This window comes from Medicago sativa, chromosome 1 (genome assembly GCF_051527215.1).
Source record: "Medicago sativa cultivar Bolivia chromosome 1, Bolivia_mono, whole genome shotgun sequence".
NCBI lineage: Eukaryota > Viridiplantae > Streptophyta > Magnoliopsida > Fabales > Fabaceae > Medicago > Medicago sativa.
The window spans coordinates 75,592,475-75,598,848 of NC_140749.1; positions in this window are offsets into that span (position 1 = coordinate 75,592,475).

Here is a 6,374-nt window from a genome sequence, read left to right on the forward strand (position 1 = left end):
AGTAAAGTAAATCAATGTCACGAAATTAATTTTTTTTTTTATTTGACAAATAATTGTGTCGCGTAAAAATGTGGTTTTAAACTTGATCTATAGCAGGTGTGTATGGAAGAACACTTTGTGTAAGAGATTAGTCTGTTAAATCCATCGTCGTATCTAAAAGGAATAATATCAAACTTTTGATTAAAATACCTTGAAGAATAAAAAATAGATTAAATAAATAAATGATCCTCCTAAATATACATATTTAAAGATCTTGAGTTTAAACCTAAACAATGATTAAATTTTGGGTCATGTTAACCAGTGTCCCGGGGCACTGGTTAAGGAAGCAAATATAATAATATTTGCATTGATAGTTGTGTAATCAATGCATTAAAAACTTAAAAAGTATTTTTTTTGACTTATAATTTCTTCTTTTAGCATTCTTAACCAGTGCCCCGGAGCACCGGTTAACATTTTCCTTAAATATTTAATCTACAGTCTAACTTAAATCATTTGTCATTAAAAAAACGGTGACTCATCCTGACTTCAAACCTATGTACTACCAAACAAGCACCAAATTCATAATGAAACCTCTCTATTGTCATGTTAAAAGAAGCATCAGATTTTTCTTCTTTTGTACTAAGAAGCATTTGTTTGGAAGAAAATTGTCATTTTAGTTCTAAACGTATGAGACAATGTCACTATAACATTATCAAAATATCATTGAATATATTTTTTGTTAACAATTTGATGGATCAACCTCTCAAATTTTTCCGATAGATCAAACTGACTAGTGGATTTTAATGACCAAATTAACTAACCAAGAATCCGCTTTAAGACCATATTGATTAATAAAGAAACATTCGATTTGATGATGTTTTCATAATTTTGGTTAGTTCATAGATTACACTGATATCGTCTAACACATACAAATATTAAAATGACTATCTACTCGGTGACTTGAGTTAAATAGCATTTCGCAATCCTTGACGCTTAGCTAGATTTTGTCCAATTATTATTTTATCCAAAGAATCTAGGAAGCAAATTTTGATTTGGAATGGTCCAACAAATAGGTGTATACTACTTTAACTTTGCATGTTATAGACTACTTAAATCTTGGGCAAAATTAAGGATGACTATTTTCTCTTTAATTTTTTTTTTTTTTTGGGTAGATTCTTTAATCTTTTTTTTTTTAAATTGATCATTTATGTTACATTTTGTTTGTGTTGTTAATCTTTTTTAACAAATTTTTTATTTTTATTTTTATAAAAAAATAGTACACATACAATTTTAATATTGAAATACAATGGTGATACATTGACACCCCTAAATGGCATACACCACTTTAACCTCCACGTAAATATGTGACACATGGTTTAGACCCCACACACACTCAACAACACTGCGTCTCTTCCCTATCTCTTCCGTCTCTCTCCTCTCATCTCTTCCCTTTATTCCTTCACCCTCATTGGCCTCCACCACTGACCTCACCCTTAAATCTCCCCACCCCATCGCCCCCTCTTATTCGACCACCATGTCTCGTCTTCGGTCACACCACCATCACCCATCCTCCTTTTCACTACCTCTACCTCCGTTCACCCCACCATCAGATTTACTCAACTCCGTCCATCCTCGTCACCCCACCTCATATTCTCTGAGCACGACCCTCCCATCCAACTTTTTTTTGTCACCGTTCTGCTTGAGATCCGGTGTGGTGGTGGTGGTTTAGATCCGGCGTGTTTTGTCGGAGATCTCATCGGCTATGGCGTCTTCGGATCTAGATCCGATCTTTGGCAACAGTGGTTGTAGATGAGAGAGTGGAGAGAAGGGGAAGAATATGAAAGAGAGAAGAAGGGTCGTGGAGAGAGAAGAGATGACTGTTTTTTTTTGGATGAATAAAATATAAAAAATTAAAAACAAATGCCACTTAGGTGGTATGGGAGGTAAAGCTGTCAATTGGGCTGGCCCAACCCAGCTCGCCTCGATCTGATGGGCCAACTCCTCTAAATGGGGGAAGAGAGGGTCGAACCACTTGATTTATGGACTACGAAAATTGAGCCCAGTCTAATTAGTAGTGGCTTCATGGCCTGATGGACCATCCCGACCCGTATTTTGAAATGTATTATTTTATTTATTTTTATATAAAAAAAAGATGCATATCACTTTTTTTTTTTAATAGAAGCATATCACATAAATTGTTATACGTCAAATAAATCCATGTGTTCGTAAACTGAGTTAAATGATATATAAAACATCTATTAGATCAACATCCATAAGTGATAAATAGCACCAAAACATCAATGCAACAATATAGTGTATTTATCACAACTCACAAAATGCAACCTTAAATACGATAAAATTCAGTCTTATATAATAAAATAATTCAATCTTACATAACAAAACTATTTCATGACTATATTATTTTTAGTATTCTTAAAGGGGCGGCCTGCAAGCTCAGCGACACAGTCTTGAGTGGCCCATGTAATATACATGTCCGATGGATTGGTCCAAAAAGATAGGTTCGTTTTTTGTGCCTTTTTAACGGCCCGACTTACAAAAAATAGAGGGTCGATAGACCGGGCCGACATGCCTAACCTATTTGACAGCTCTGGGAGTTACGAAAATAAAAGGTGTCTATGAAGAATCACTCGTTGAAATAATTTACATAAATATATCCCATTCCTTTTTGTCAAAATGTATATCACATTCCTATTTTTTTTCTCCCTTCGCTTCAAACAAAATGTTACATGAATGACCAATTTAGTTTTTTATTTTCCTTAAAAGAGAAATACAAAAATAATGGTTAAACTTAAAGACCTTGAAGGTGAGAAAAACACAAGAAGGGGGGGTTGAATTGTGTTTTGAAAAATTCTTCGTTTCTCCTAAAAACTGAACACACTGATCAGAAGCTAAGTGAGACAGCTTCTGAAGTGATAATCAGAATCTAAATGCAACGGAATAAAACAGAGAGAGAGAAGAAGAACGACACAAAGCAATTATACTGGTTTCTTCCACAATCCGGAAGTAGTCCAGTCCCCCTTGCACTTCCAAGGAGATTTCACTAAGAGTAATATCTGATTACAATTGCTCAAGCACACAAGCAAGAGACTTCCTTTGCTCAAGCACACAAGCTAGAGACTTCCTTTGCTCAAGAACACAATCAAGAGACTTCCTGCTCAAGCACAACTGCAAGAGACTTCCTAACTAAACAAAATTACACAGAAAATTGTTTAAGGTTGAACACTTGATATACAATCAGAGGTGCTCACAATACAAATCAGATACAGACTCAATGGACTTAAGAATTTCTAAGATATGACTTTGAGACACAGAAATTCTAAGTGAATGCAGAACAATTTCAGCAGAGGTTTGGCACTTGTAAAAATGTTGAGAGTCTGTCGTTCAGCATTAACGTTCTTGCATTGCCAAAACTCTAAGTCTTCACTCCTTTATATAGAGGTGTGAAAGAGACGTTGTGAAATTGCCAACACACCAAAGAGTCGTTGTTTGAAGCTTGATCTTTCACCAATGATCTTTTGCCTGATTTGGTTGTTGTCCTATGAAGAACCAATTTGAAATCCATTCCTTATCCAAAGGAACATCTATGCAGGCGAAGCCGTATTCTGGAGCTGTTTTCTTGTCTTGAAGCGTGGACACAAAACAGAGTAGTGGAGAAGGTGGTTGTACAGTTCGTACAATAGTACAATGTCAACGCTTTCGTCCAAATTGCAGCACATGCCTTCAAACACCTTTGAAATGACCGTTGCAATGTTCCACTAATTTTCTGCTATGTTTTCGAATCCAATAGACAACTTTTGCAATGTAGATTCTTCAATCTTTGAATCTTTTGCAAATTCAGTTGATCTTCAGCTTCTGGTGAAATGACTTCTGATGAGGCAGCTTCTGATGATGCAGCTTCTGCAGCTTCTGATGGTGCAGCTTCTTCAGCTTCTGATGATGCAGCTTCTGATGATGCAACTTCTGATAATGTGGCTTCTGGACCTCTTGTCTTCAGGAGCACTATTCTTCAGGAGCACTGTTTCTTCAGGAGCGCTTTTACTATCTTCAGGAGCAGCTTGACTTCAGGAGCGCTTTCCACTTTCAGGAGCGTATTGCCTTCAGAATCGTCTAAGCTTCATTTTCTTTTGCTCTTTATTTGCTCATTCAGAACCAATTAATGATGTAACTTTTTAACTGTGGTCCTGTACACTTGAACAAATATTAGCTAGTCCAATTTACAATTTTTAATACCTTGTTATCATCAAAACTCTTTGAAGTTCATTGTTAAACACATTTTGTTCCAACAGACCTTACCTAAATTTTAATTGCCACTTTCTATTAGCAAAGAAAAAGAAGATATTCTAACTCATTCATCAAAGTTTTGATATTCTGTCCCTTCAAAGTTCAAATAAATCACACTCACGACATCATCTTTACATTTGCAATCACAACATTACAGTATGCTATTTTACCAACAAAAATCATTTTGTTTCTAAGTAACGGAAGACATACCAAATGATATACCCTTGGACATACGTGTCATGATATATAAAGTGACTAATGGCATTGTAAAATAAACACCATCAAATCCCATCTAAACATATACCAAGGACCACACATTGTACAAAAAAAGAAAAGGTATAAACAAATGATTATAATTCTCATTGTGATCAAATCAGAAAACACATCATGTTTCACAGTTCGAATCAATTACCCCCTCTTTGAAATGAATTAAAGCTTCCCTCACTAGTAATTTTTGCATCATTAACCTCCATATAAACACCAGCACCTGGGATGGTATAAACTGCACTTTTCCATAGCCCATGGTATTCCTTTGATAATTTTGTAGAATGATTAACATACTCTATTAAGCTCAACAACAATGAGTAACCCCTCTCACATTGAATCCTTTCAAGTGTAGGGATCCAATCCCATGAATGTTGCCCCTCCATCTATTTAAAAATTAAACTGTTTTCGACCAAAAAAGCATTAATTTAAACTGCAAAATTTTTATAAACAACTAGGAAGCAGTAATTTTAAAAATTCAAATATTTAAAATAAGGAAAATGCTAACAAGTGCCCTTAGGGCATTGTTTAAGCATCTAAGAGTAGTAACTTTTACATTGAAAATTGTGTAGTTATGACTTTTGTATTTGTTTGACTTGTAATTTCAAGACAAAATTTCTCTTTATAGGTTCCTTAAATAATGCCCTTAGGGCACTTGTTAGCAAGACCCTTAAAATAATTATTTTAATAAGATTTAAAAAGCTATTATTAGATATTTATATATGAAAAAAATAGAATAATATCAGACAAAAAAATTCACACTGCTTTTTTTTTTTAAAATAAAATTCACACTACTGTTATTATTCTTACTAACAAAAAGACAGGCCCTCACATGTTCGTCTTTCCGCTTTTTTTATTGAACCAACGCTTGTAAATTTGAACGGTATTTTATATGAAATTTTGATTTTGATTAAAATTATAAGTAGAAATATTTGTGACTTTCAAATTATAACAAACTCACAAAACCATGTTTATCTTTTTCAATAACAACAGTAATTTAACATGTTTATCTTTATCTTTTTTAATACCACCAACAATATAACATTACTATAGGAAATTTTTTTTAAGGGTATAATTGGAATTATAAAAAATTCAGCCCAAAATTTCTATCCCCTTCATATATAATATTGATAATATTGTTCTATTGTACTGAGATATTTCCTATTTTAATGGTATTTAATCTATACTATATATAAAGAAAATCGTATGTTTCGACTTTTTTGGGATGACTTTTTTGTTATTCCAATCATACCCTTAAACATATCTTCCTATAATAAAGTTATTTTGGGATCAAGATTCCCTGCTGTAATTGAAGCACACGGTAGCACGTTGTTCTCGATCTTGACCGTTGATCTGCGATCTAAGGACTCTGATTACATAGTATCAATTTCAGTATTTTTATATCGCAACCATTATCTTCATATCGTACAGTCCAAAACAGTTAATGCATGACGCGGTAACTGCCTGGAATCCAAACCCGTAATTATATTGTTAGTGTTATTAAAAAAGATAAGATTTTTTATTATATCTGTTATATTATTGTTGTCAATATGAAAAGATAAACATGGTTTGTTGAGTTTGTTACATTTGAAAGTCAGAAATATCTATACTTAAAATTTTAATCTATATAAAAAAAATTATATAAAATATTGTTTGTAATTTACATTTTCTAATTTACACACAAAATTCGATAAAATATCATTGATAATATACACGTGTTAACGCAATAAAAAAATCGGAAAGACGGGCACGTGAGTGCCCGTCTTTTCGCTAGTTTTTATAATTAAAATTTAAAAAATATTATTAAAGGATAAAATAGAAAATAAAAT